At 36.8% G+C, this 14,346-nt stretch overlaps 1 long non-coding RNA gene across 1 annotated transcript in view; it reads right to left on the reverse strand.

The window, feature by feature from the left end:
• Window positions 1–1,778: 1,778 nt before the first annotated feature.
• The window catches only part of LOC116810246 (uncharacterized), a 218,757-nt gene continuing 206,189 nt past the window's right edge, over window positions 1,779–14,346 (reverse strand). The window contains exons 5-6 of the long non-coding RNA XR_004370258.2: window positions 3,624–3,726; window positions 1,779–1,892 (exon numbers count right to left, since the gene is read on the reverse strand). This is a non-coding gene — a long non-coding RNA (uncharacterized LOC116810246). The remainder of the gene's footprint in view (window positions 1,893–3,623; window positions 3,727–14,346) is intronic.

Here is a 14,346-nt window from a genome sequence, read left to right on the forward strand (position 1 = left end):
CAGTTGATTTGGTATGCACAGATTTGGCATGCATGATGTCTTAAAGACAAATTGAAGCCCATTTTCAAGAGCTGCATACATTGGCACCTTCATCAGGGCAGTAAGAAAACTTGTAATCCTGAATGACCACAATCACCTGGAGCTGTCTCTGCTCTCTATTTAGACCAAGCATGCTTGTTCCAGGTGCTCACAACTGACCCCCTTCACTGACTTCCATTACCTGCCTGCTCCCTGAATGAGTCAGCAGACCCATAGCGGTTTCAAGGATATGCATCTGATTTCCCTCTGCCTCCTCAACTTTTCTCTCATTCGCAGCCTGCCTTCACTTGTAGTTTTACTTACCTACCTAAAGGCCCTCTACAAGATCAAATCCAGTTCTGTTGCTGAAACTCCATCTATAAGTGCTGATGACTCTACATTTGGCCATTCTCTCAAACTCTAGAATAGTCCTTCCAGTTGTCCCTCTTTCTCCAGCCATTTCTGTGCTTGTCTTTTCTGTGTGTGTGTCTACCTTTCCACATTCGTGTCTTACCCAGCTTATCCAGAACCGTTCCTCTGGTTTCTGCTCTGTCCTGCCATCTGTGTCTGGACTTTGCTTTGTATATCTTCTCCTTGGTTGTCCAGAATGACCTAGTTTTGCCTCTGCCCTCGTCATTTCTGTGATTGTAGCTGTGCTCTGTATTTTCTCCCTTACAGGACAGAAGTTCCAATTTCCTTCTACTTTCCTCCACATTGGTCACATCCTCTTTCAATACTGGCTCCTGTTTCTGTTCTCTAACCCACTGGTTTTCAAGTGAGGTTCCCAGACCAGCATTAGCACCAGCTGGAAACTTGTTAAAAATACAAATCCTTGGGCCCCACCCCAGACTTACTGAATCAGAAACTCTAGGGACAGGGCTAAGCCATCTCAATGTGATAAGCCCCCCTAACGATTTTGATTCCTGAGTTTGAGAATCACTGCGCTCCACCCCAGCAGTTCTCAGCTTTCCTTGATATCTGAATCTCCTGAGAAGGTTTTTAAAATACTTATGTCTGGGCACCACTCAAAAACAATTAACTCAATTTCTCTGGGGGTGGGCCCAATTAGGGATATAGTTGTAGAAGCTCTGCAGGTAATTCTAATGTAGAATCAGGGTTGCCACTAGCCTGCCAAAATGTTTCCTTTCTGCAGCCTTGACTTGGTCCCTCTGTCTGTGAAGCTCTGTCTGTGAAGCTCTGCCTCCACTCCACAGGTCTTGTTTTCTCTTCATTGCCATCAACTAAGAAAAGCCTTCCCTGACCATCCTAAATCCAAGCATCCTCCCCGCCCCAGACACTTTCTGTCACTTTATCCTGTATTGTCTTACTTGTACTAATCTCTAATATTTGAAAAATCATTCATTTACTTATTGGCTCTACTAGAAAATGAACTGCAGGGGACCAATGACTGTTCCTTTCAAGGCTGCATCCTAGCTCCCTAGAACAATGCCAGCACACGTAGCAGCTCGGGATATATTTGTTGCATGAAAGAACAAACAACACACACACAAACACCCCAACACCACATGCTGCTTATTCCAAACCCTGTGCTTTCAATGCTCTAGTTTTCTTTGCCTAAAATTTTGTTCTTTTCTTTGCATTATCTTTTATTTTATAATTAGCAGCATTCCCAAAAAGGTTTAGAACATTTGCTTCAATTCTTCTTTATCCACAATAAATTCATTTCCTAACATCATGTATGATGTAACTATTTAATGTTTCACTTCTTTAAAAAATGTGCAGTGGATACTCACCTCAGACGTGAGTGGCAGAAGCACATAGACGAAGCTTTAGGTCTCTTTCTGTTCGCTTCGTGGTGTGGATGAAGTGAGCTGCTGGGGACACAGGAGTAGATACTTTCTGAAGTGAATTGACTTGAGGAAAGGAAAAAAGCTTTCAGTCAATAGTTTTAAATGCCAAGGGACCATTGAAGAGAGAGCAAGAATAAAAACAGATACAGGAAAGAGCATATAGTTCAATAGAGAGATTGAATCTTAAAAAAAAAAAAACAAAAAAAAACAAGGGCTGGGGTGTCTAATGCATGTCCATGTATTGGGAATACCTTAGTGGCTGCTATTTCCAGTTGGTCCCTCTTACTATGCCAGCACTTTGGAAGACCTAGGTCTGGACAGAAATACACCTGTACCCCTTAGCCATCCCTTCCCTTTCTCTCTTAAACTGTATAGAAGACTGAAACTAGCATTCACATCAAGGAAAGCTGGAACACCACAGGCAGCCATTGATTGCAAGTAAGCTGCTACAGAAACTCCCCTTTTATGATGCTACATTATCTCTATGAGAGCAATCAGAGCGATCAGCTGGAAATCCCTCAACACTGAGAAGGAACTGACTGGCTCACACACTGCTTCTCCTTGAAATAGCTTGCTGGGAGACCAGTAGGGCTCTTCAGCACAAATCAACATCCTAAGGGATTGATGTGTTCCTCCCTAGGAGGGAATGCTTGCTGACTGCGGCTGGACAAAGCCAGAGAGGGGACAAAGCCTTTAAATGATGATTAATACATTGGGATTAGTATACATTTGTCTTGTATCAGTCCAGGCAGTGTCTTCATTTTCATAACTTAGGAATCCTAATAAACCAGAGGTTAAATTACTTAGACATATTTACTCTTAGTCACACATTTTTATGCTTGAAGATCTAGGCTTGGCCCGACAAAGCTATGATGAGGCTTAAAACCATTTTACCTCTCTTTACTCCAACTTCTTTCTATAATCTGGACATTCAGAGGGTTGCTTCCCTAAAATCACGTATTGTAGATGCATAAGTGTCTTTATTTATCTTGGCTTTATTCATGCACCAGCTCTGCCGTCCACACCTTTAATTCACTCCTTCATCCCAAGAACTTGAATTTTCCAATGCTGCCTACTGGATGTCTATAAGCTTTCCCTTTAGGCCTACCCTCTCCTGTAACACTCCAGTTTCCAAACTTCATCTGGCTACTTTCCTGGGCCAATTTCTTTAAAGCAAGGATCTTTGCTAGAGTTAACTTGATAACCTAATTTGCACTTTGTTGATGATCTAATATGTATGTTACCTTTCCAAGTACGTAACAGACATGCACTGACAGAGGTGTCTGAAACTCTGTAATTCAAAGACTAAAAATAGGAACTTTTAGCAGTTTTGGATATCAGAGAAATGGGAAGATTTGGTCAGTGGGCAATGGCAAGTCAAGTAGTGGTGGTGTCAGTCACAACAGAGGGGCCATCTTCATTGTGTCCTCTTGGAAGAGACCTAATTAACATAACCCTATTTGCTTCACCCCATGCACAGCAGCAATGCATAATTCTTACACACTCCTGCAGCTAGAGACACTGGCCCAGCCAGACTGGGAGACAACAGCTTTTTTAGGTTCATAGAGAGGAAATGTAGAGAAAGTAAAGAGGGAGGACAAAACCACCAGTTTGGAGACCTAGAAGATAAACTTAGTCTATCTTCTGAACATTTTTTTAATTCATTGAAATAAGTTATAGAGAGTGACTTCAGGCACAGTTCAGTTCAATTTAACAGATATTTACTGACTGCTAATGCATAATTAATAGGGATAATAATAAATTACTAATCAACAACACTGAATTAGCACTTACCTTGTATCATGCACTCCACTGAGCATTTTACATGGATTATTTCAATAGTAATTTCATCAGCCTTGTTGTGTGATAGGCAGTGACATGCTAGTTAACAGGCTCTCTGAGGAGAAAAAAATACCCTAATTTGTAGCATCTGCTTATTACTATGGTGTAAACATTCCTAGCATAGATAATTTAAAGCTACCAATAGCTCACAAAATTTCTGAGTATATTAAAGTTGGCCCACAAAATTCCTATTTAACAATTGGGTCTCCTAGCTAGTAGAAGCTGGTTCCAGCACACCACTGGTGGTAGATATCTTTACTTTCCCATTTGTTAGGGTGACCAGGTCCTCCTAGTTTGCCTGGGATTTTCTTGGTGTTAGTATGTGTTTAGGAAAACCCCTCAATTCTGGAGGAACTGAGATTGTTGGTCACCCTACCCTTTTGCCCTCATGAATATGATTATTGCCCTTATAAAAGAGGCTTCAGAGGGCTGCCTTGCCCTTTCCACCATGTGAAGATGCAGCTAGAAGCTGCATCTATGAATCAGAAAGGGGGTCCTCACCAGACACCAAATCTGTTGATGCCTAGATCTTGGACTTCCCAGCCCCCAGAACTGTGAGAAATAAAGCTATCCAGTTTGCCATGTTTCCTGCTATTTTGTTACAGTAGCTCAAATAGAGTAGACCACCTTTGTACATATGAAGAAATCAGGAATTTAGAGAAACATGTCCAATATCACACAGGACTGTTTGCAGGACTTACAAGTTTGATTACGCAGCCTGTGAACATCACTGCAACAGACAACAAGCTTTCATTCTTCATTTGAGAAGATCAGCCATAAGTGCAAAAACTATAAGAGAGGACACACACATGCACACACACACACATGCACATCTCATAAAAACATAAAAACTAAATTGATTTATGGCATTATTAAACTGTATTATATGTATCTAAGAGAATGAACTACAGCCTTGCCCAGCTGATTGCCTTATCGAATTCAAGGATTTAGCTCAGTGTCATTTTATTGAGATCCCTGAAAGGAATTGTCCACAGTCTCCTAGCACCTGCACTAATATCATTTACATAAATCCTCCACATTATGCGGTGGGTACAGATGAAGCCAGGCTCTGCTTCTCAGCACACAAGCACAGCACTGAGAGCAACACTACATCTTTTAACATCCTGGGAAATTTTATAAGTGAAGAAATTTGCCTTTTCTTAATATGCACTGTTGAATACAAGCTTCATTAACTATAACATAATCCCTCATTTCAGAAAATCATTTCAATGATTATTCCTAATGAGTATCAAGATATTTATATGAAAAGTAGAGCTTCTTTCCTTCCAAATTGAAACTCATGAACTCTAGTATATCCTTTAATTAGAATACCCTTCAAGAATAAGTCTCATGAATAATCATGTTAATGTTCCATTATTTGCTAAGTAAGATGAAGATCTGTTTGGAAACTTTACATTTTGTTTTTCCATTTCTAATAGAGGTTTTAATAAATATTATTTGTAAAAAGCCAGATGATTTATTTAGATCATAGTGAACATCACTTTTGACCCTATAGACCCCTTTTAATGGGTAAAATAAATTATCTGCTACATAGAAATGAGTTATCCCATTTTGTAAAATGCCATAAAATTCTGAAAGCATTAAAAGAGTGCAGAATGACATTAATTTACCCAAGCAATGTTCCAGAAGAGTTGGTTTAAGACAAATACATAACATATAAAAATAGTGATTTTCAGCACTCATGAACTATCTTAAATATCTTAAAAGTTTTCCAGAAACTCTTCCCAAATGCTTAAAAAAAATCTAATATATACCGCACCCCATTAACTTCAAAAAATAAGTATATGCCAATTTGGGCTTTTGTGTGCTAGAGAGAGACAAAAAATGAAGAAAGAGAATATGTTTAAGTTGGGACTCACAAAATAGTAACCAGAAATAGATTTAAATTTTATTTCTCAGGGGGCCTTATGTCCCTGAGGTTTATTTTACTCTAAAATTGCAAAAATCTAATAGTGCAAAAGAGATTTAGAAAAGAAACCTTACAGAATATTAGATCTGATCCTTGGGGGTGAATGTCATCCAATTCAAGTAAGTAGCAAAAGAACATATGTGAGGACAGGAGGGTAAGGAAACCTGGGAAGAAAGAGTATCTTTCCAATATAAATCATGAATTTTATGTTTTGCATTAAAAAGGCATCTGCTATTTTTGTTTGTTTTGCTTAATGGTCCTGAATTAAAACTGATATCACTGACCTCACACATCTGATTTCAGAAAACTTGTTAATAACAAGATACTATTACATTAAAACATGTTAACAGTTCTATTTCTGGGATTGTTCAGGATTAGTTTTACTCATATGCTAAAACATATTTGATGGTCCAGAATCAGAGGTTATCACCTGAATTCAGATTTGGGCTTTAGGACCATTGTACCTCCAAATTTTATGCAAATATTTTTCTGGGAGAATTGTTGAAATCTCTTGTCATTTTCTCATGGCAGTGAGAAACTCAACAAAATTGAAAACTCTCTGGTAAGACTCTCTGGCATATGATCTCATCAAATAATTTCATATTTATGTATTCTTATTCCATACTTGATTGCTTAAAAGATATACAATGAAGTTAAAATAAGTCCTTATCACTTTTTTACTGTATTTTAAGCTTATGATATAAAGCTCAAAAATTGAAGCACATAGAATGATTCTAAATGTAAGAAATTCCCAAATAATTATGTTAATATACTTGTTATACTTCTGAACAATATTCTCAAACCACACGAGCAAAATATTCTCAGACACACATGTTACTAAGTTTGATTTTTATTAATGGTAGAGGTGGCCTTTGGTCAGAGGAAATTATTTATATAACATGATTTTAGGGAAGCTGTGAAGGTATTTCTGAACCCACAAATGCCGACGACTTTCCTGGGCTGGAACTTCTATTATAGATCCCTTCTTCTAAACCATCCTTCTTTGTTTCATCTGAACTATAAATATCCCTAGGAAAAAAAATTGTTTAAAATCTCATAAACCATAAGTGCCTACCAGGACTTCTCATATTTTGAAATGGACAAGAGAGGAGACACATCAACACCTGGAGGGGAAAGGACTTTCCACTGAAGAAGGACATAATAATGAAAATGACAGCCAAGAATGCTAATGGTGGGCTTCAGTCATAGAAAGTAAGAGAGAAGGCACGGAGAAGCAACATCAATGATTATCATAGGTGCCATGATTTCAAATATAGTAGAAATTTAAAGACTCATAAGAGAATTCTATGAAAAAATATGTCAATAAATTTGCAAACTGAGGTAACTGTAAAATTTTACACAAAATCATAATTAACTGTAATTTATTATATAACAGATAAACATGAAATGGTTAGACAAATAATACGATTAGAAGAATTGAATTAATAGTAAATGGTTACTTTCCATATAGTAATACTTTTTCTACACACACAATGCACAAAACACCAGTTTCAAACTATGTTATTGGCATCTCAGTGAACTTTTAAGGAATGCATGAATTCTGTCTTATTTGAAGTATTTGAGAGAAGAGAAAAAGAGACCCATGCTTTTCAGAGTATGTATCTAGTATATCTTTGATGCTTAAATCTGTTACAGACAGTTCAAAAATAAAATTATAGCCCAATCTTATTATGAATGTAGATAGAAAAATATAAATAAAATATTAGAAAACCAAGTTCAACAATGTGTTGTGGTAAAATGTTCAAGTATATATAATGCATGCATTCAACTACTCAAAACATACAACAATGGTATTACATGTCAATATAGTAATGTAATTCACCACATTAACAGATCAGGAAATAGAAATCATATAATCATCTCAACTGTCATAGCAAAGGCAATTGCTCTATTTAATATTCAATTGATATGCTTTCAATATTTAATTGAATATGCTTTCTTTTCCTAGTAAGTTTATCTATATCAAACAGTAGTTAATGGTGGAGTTCAAAAGCAGTTCTAATTAAGTCAGGAATAAGATAAGGATGCCTAGTATCACCTCTACTCAACATTTTACTAGCAGTTCTTTCCTACCTAATAATAAAGAAAAAGAAATGAGCATGATAAAGAGACAATTCTCTATAAAGAAAATCCAAAAGAAACTAAAAGAAAGAATTAAAATGTATAAGAATTTTCATTAGGATTGCTGGAATTGATGTAAGCATAAAAAAGTCATTTAAAATATTTTTTAAAAGATACAGTTAAATAATATCAAAAAATTTTAAGCAGCCTAGTAATAACTCAGACAAAAGATGAACAAAAACAGAAGAATGTACAAAATACAATTAAAAGCTCCTAAAGAACCCTTGATTAAATAGGGACATATTTCTTATTTATGAATAGAGATATTTAATATCATATCTATCCTCCCCTCCATATTAATCTATATATTTACCTATTTTATAAAAATCCCAAATACATTTTTGATGGAACTAAAAACACTATTATTGAAATTCATTTTAAAGAATATGGTTCCAATAGCAGCCATGACAGTTTAAAAGAATAAACAAGGTTTGGAGACTTACTCTACCAGAGAGTAAAAACTGTTAAAAGAGCTGCAGATTTAAAGCAGTATATATTAATGGAGGAACAGATGAAGGACTTGATGCAATGGAATTCAGAGCCCATAGAAGGACCAAGCACGTCTCGGAATTTGGGATGTGACAAACACAGCATCACACATCTGTGAAGGATGGTGTTAGGCCAATTCGTTCAACTTGTTTTCTTTTTTTTGAGACTGAGTCTTCCTCTGTCGCCCAGGCTGAAGTGCAGTGGTGAGATCTCGGCTCACTGCAACCTCCGCCCCCCGGGTTCAAGTGATTCTGCTGCCTCAGACTCCACAGTAGCTGGGACTACAGGCACACACCACCATGTCCGGCTAAATTTTGTATTTTTAGTAGAGATGGGGTTTCACCATGTTGGCCAGGCTGGTCTCGAACTTCTGACCTCATGATCTGCCTGCCTCCGCCTCCCAACTCATTTTCTTTACAGAAAAAATTAAATTTCTACTTCATATTATATCTCCAAATTAATTTTAATGGATTAAAAAACAATGGGAACTAAACAACTTTACAATTATTAGATAAATGTTTACTAAAATTTCTTTTTAAACTCTGATGGGAATGTATTTCCTAGCTGAAAGCATAACTCAAAAAATATATAGATAATTAAGACTAGCTGCATTAAAATGTAAACATGCTTCCCATAAAAGGAATAATGAACAAAGTTGAATAAGCAAAAACTGAAGATAATATTCATAATGAGTAAAATAAAGGATTAGTACCCAAATTTGAAAATTGTCCTATGTACGTATAAGAAATAATCAAGCTACCTTGTAGAAAAATGGACACAAGATCTAGAAAAGCAATTTACAGAAAAGTCAGTCCAAAGGCAAATGACTGATGAAAGTGTACACAATCTAACAAGGCATCAGGAAAACAAAATTTATTCCTTTTTTTTAAAAAAAGTTATTGTGTAACTATTCATTTGGCAAGATTTGTTTAAAGTATCAAAATACCATAAACTGATGAATTGCAGAGGAATAGTCACTGACGCTGCAAAAGAAAATTGTCCTCCAAAATGAGAGAAGCTTTGGAGAACAACTTGGCAATACCTGGTAAGTTAAAAACCTGTTTGCTCTAGGATCCGCGGCTGCAATTTCGAATATATAATACAGGAAAATCCTTGCACATATGCATCAGGAGACTTGTCAACAATGTCTCTTGAAGCCTTGCTTACAATGGCTATAAGAATAAAAACAACTTAAATACCAAACAGTAAGAAAATCTATACATACATTATGAAACATAAAAGAACACACCGCAGCGATTAAGAACAAGATGAAGCTACTGGTTTCCACATATAAATCTCAGAAGCATGTTTAGTGCAAAGAAGCAAGATGAAGACAGTTTTATAATTTTGTTTGTTTTGTTTGAGACAGAGTCTCTCTCTGTTGCTCAGAATGGAGTACAGTGGCAAGATCTCGGCTCAGTGCAACCTCTGCCTCCTGGGTTCAAGCGATTCTCTGCCTCAGCCTCCTGAGTAGCTGGTTCGACAAGTGCCTGCCACCATGCCCGGCTAATCTTTATTGTATTTTATTATTATTTTGTTTTGTTTTTTTAGTAGAGATGGGGTTTCACCATGTTGGCCAGGTTGGTCTCGAACTCCTGACCTCAGGTGATCCACCTGCCTCAGCCTTCCAAAGTGCTGGGATTACAGGCATGAGACACCATGCCCTGCCCAGTTTTATCATTTTAAACACTGGTTACTGGGTATATGAGAATTTTAATACTATTCTCATAATTTTTTGTATTTATGTTTACCAATTTTTTAAAGTACTAATATATCTCCTTCCATCTTTATGTTGGTAAGTATTAAAATGATGCAGATGGATGAAGAGCCATGGTTTGCTCAGTTGTGTATTTCTTATAAAGTTTCCTTGGTAATTCACAACTAAGCTGTCAGTTTTTGAAACATGCTATGAAATCGATAAATGGCAGGTATCCAGAGACTACAAGAAGTAGTCAAGAAAGTACTGTTCCAAGAAAATGCCCCTGGTCAAAAGAAATCCATCTGAATCTCCAGTCTGCAACACCTTCAAATGATCTAAATATTGTCTTTTATAATGAAAGTTATATACTGCCAATATCAGGAAGGCATGACCATATAGTCTAGGCAATATGTGATTGGAAATAGTAATAAGGTTAAATAATAAAGCAACTTTTGCTGATTCATAGCTCATTATGTTATTAAATTATAAGGCATTAGAAGTTATAGAGCAAATGGCAAACATTTGCTTTGGAGAAAATGCATATCATTTTCTCGTTTCTTCAATCTGATTCTGTAGGTAGACAGTTCCAACTGCTGAGCTTGGCACTGGTAATTTGATTCTTTTTAAGCCAAGTGAAACAGACAGAGGGTAGCTAAATTGACTTTTAAAAATAATAATTTATTCTGTTACGTTCACAAAATTTCACACTTTCCAAGAATGATAATAGTTGTTCATTGGAAAAGATTCATATGGACCTAGGGCAGAGAGAAACAGGAAACTTTTCACTTGAAGCAAGACACTGGAAATGCATTAACATGAAAACCAGCAGCAGGAGATGCTCCTGGAAAAAAAAAATATGTTAATGCAGCTGGTGGGTACAACAAATTTTTATGTTGACAGTCCTCACTGCTTAGTGATTTCAAGTACTGAAGATTAGAAATAGCTGAAAGGTTTGAGATTCCCAGTCCTGGCAGAATTGATGGAAAGAGCTTTTTGAATAAAAAAGGAAAGGAACATTAAACTAATCAGGGGGAAAGATAAAAAAGACACCTATAATTAATTTATAGGTTATTAATTTGTCACTTTGGGCAGTGAAGGCATTTGTATACTTCCATATCCTACGAGTCTTTTGTGAAAAAAGATGTGTTCTGTTTAAATTACACAGCTCAATTTGCTGAGAAATCATTAGCAGTGGACCTTCACAAAAATGAATCCAATCTTTAAGGGTCTCTCTAATGTGTTGCTCCCTCTTTCAGTCATCGGTAATTTTACATTTCAATGGATAGTGCCGGAATCAAGGCCAGTGGAATATTTGCCAGAAGTACTAGGGAAAAGCACAGTAATTAAAGCAACATAGTAATTCACCTCAATTAAGAGGAACCTCCAGGATAAAGCTGATTTTCTGATTTGCAGCAGTCAGTTGCCTCTACCCTTTGGGAAAGCGTTCATCAAATCTGCATCACCAGTGTCACCAGCAGCACCCTTCATGTAGCTTAGCATTTGTTTTCTAGCCTTTCTGTCACTCATCAGTTACATAAACCTTCTTGTGCATTTCATTCCAGACTACCAAAATCTCCATCTGGAAAGAAAGTTTATTTTTGGCTAATTCATTTGTATTTTTATTTGTACAGTTTTTCTCCTATAGTCTCTATGCTACGTGTATTTTCAAGTCTCCAGAATACTTTCTGGAGAATTTCAGTAAAAAGAGAAACAAAGAAACATGTTAACATGACCAAGCCATTACTGACAAAAGGTCTACAATGAAAGGGAACAATCACTTATAAAATACTATTCAACCCAAATTTTCCAGTAAAAAGCAAGAGATCTCTATACTACCACACAAGGTAAGACAAGCAAGGAGTTGCTGCATGGCTACTACATTCAACAAGCCTTTGGCATTCCAAATTCTAGAACTCTCCATCTACTCACCTCTAGATGTTTCTGCACTGCAGGAAAATCCTTAGGCTGGTTGATGGTGATGGTTAGGTGCAGTAACTATATAATGGGACTTACAGCTGATAGCTTGCATTAGCAAGTGGATTACCACTTAGCTGATCCAATTACATCATTAAGTTAACCCAAATAACTGGACCATACACAGGGCCAAGTTAATTTGCCATTTTAGTGATAAAACCAGGTTAGTCAGGCAGTGATTTGGGATTTATTTACGCTGCGCAGGCTTGTTTGCCCCTCAACCATCATCAAAGGGGCTTAGCAGTTTCTATTGAACACTTCTTTCCCTTCCCTCACCCCAACCCCAATCAACAGGTTTTATTTTAAACCGTTTATCTGTAGAGAGAGAGGGTGGATCTCTCTTGACACTAATGAACAATTCACTCTGGCAAGAAAGACCAACACAAACAACCCTTAGGTAAAGTTCCTGCTTCCTAATGAACAGCGCCTTTGGGCTCCACACTGTAGAGCCAAATAAATGACTCCATAAGCCCAAAAGCTCATTATTGGCCTGAAATAGGCCCAGCCTCAGGCATCTGTGGCCATATTCAGATCATTAAGAATCCTCTGTTGCTTATTGCTTTCTCCTTTTTCTATTTAAGAGGCCAGCAAGGTACAGGTTTCCATCCTCCCCCACATCTGTAAGCCTATTTCTTATTCCATATTTTGCCATACTCTCTACTCTCTGCCTTGTGCTCCTTTTTTTTTAACTTATATAAAATTAAGTCTTTCTCTCTCATCAATGACCCTATTTTTGAGGTTCACTAGTTGACATGTACACAGCTGGGGACTCACCTTTTTATTGTCTTGGAAAGCCCACCACCAAGGGTCACAACTGTGTCAGGAATTTGCAGCTTTCATGTCCAAGCACCCGCAAGTCCCACGTGAGTTTAATAAGGAGATGTAGAGCTGAACCCAAATTGTTTCAGAGAAACTGGAGGGGCTCATTTAAAGCACTTCCTATCTCTAGCTCACACATACGTTACTGAACAAGTTCCCAGGAGAGTAGCATAGAATCCAAACCTTGGACGCATCTTGTACATTAGCAAATATTAACTTGTAAAAAATATTTTATTTTTCCGCTATAATGAGCATGGATGCCTTCGGAACCCATCTTTGTTTTTGTTTTTTCACTTGATGCTAAGGAAATAATCTTTTATTTGAGGCAAGATAATTAATTCATGTTATTTTGCCTATTAATTTTATTTTTACATCCACAGACATCACGATAAACAAGTCTGTGTTTGCACTTTGCAAAAATTCTTCTTTAAAAAATTGCAATTACTGAAAGATATTTCAGGCTTAAGTTTTCTCACCAAGGCATTGCTTCCCAAAAATTAGCTCTAGATATCATGACACTGAACTAAACATCTGTTCAATAGTCACGTTTAAGTTTTGTTTAAAATACTCTGGGGAAAAAAAAGTGTATTTTTGAGAAAATTATTTTGAAGAAATACGTGGCAATGGAAAGCCAGATGGAAGAGACAATTAGAGAAGAAAACAAAGGTTAAATGCAAGCATTTTGCCGCCCAGCCAGGTCAGAAAAACATAAAGTGGAGAGGAGAGAAGCTGAGGACCAGAAAGAAAACAGTTGGAGTTCTTCTCTTCAGAAAAAAAAAAAAATCATTGCGGAAGAGTGAGGAAATGGAGGAAGGGCATTTTTTCTCACTCATTCTGTTTCAGTTTAACATTTATCAGCACTTGTGATAACCTGGCTTGGGACTCTTCCCATTCAATCACTAAGTGAGACTTTATCAAACACTTTTGAGTATTAGACATATGGTGAATATGAAGAGGAATAACATATGGTCCCTCTAGCCTCAAAGAATCTTTCTTTGATTTCTCTAAAAAAGAGAATATACTTTATTAGAATGACATAACTGGAAAGACTAATTCTAAAGATACAGGTGACATATCAAAATGCAGGGAACACGCCCATTAAAGCAAAAGCTTTGACTGAGTTAGGCTTCATAATGGCCATCAGGGAGGAACTAGGGGTAAGTAGGTAAAGGAAATGGGAGATTCTACTGGTAAGGGCACAAAATCATACTGTATTTATTTTGTCTTTAATACATTTTTTAAAAGTTTCTTTAAAAATACTGTTGTATGGTTATTTAATCTATTTTCCTAAATAGGTCTGTTTCTACTTAAACTTTTTAAAAGAGTAAAATGTTCACGATTAAGGAAAGAGGGCCAGAAAGCAAGATTGAACTCTTACATACTGCTTCCATTCGAGGCACCATAGCTGAGATGGCAGAGGCGGGGGTGTTGAAATTGCAAAAGTAAATAATGACGTGATAACCAATGTCAAATGGTGCCTAATGATGTGATACTAAATAAAACCAATATTTAAAGGTAATTTCCTCACTGAAAAAGTACTGGACACGTGCTCTTCTTTTTACATTGGGTAAAAACACTGCAGAGCTGCCTGGGCTTTTGCCCCAGCTTTCCCACTAGCTAAC

This window comes from Hylobates moloch, unplaced genomic scaffold (genome assembly GCF_009828535.3).
Source record: "Hylobates moloch isolate HMO894 unplaced genomic scaffold, HMol_V3 SCAFFOLD_1, whole genome shotgun sequence".
NCBI lineage: Eukaryota > Metazoa > Chordata > Mammalia > Primates > Hylobatidae > Hylobates > Hylobates moloch.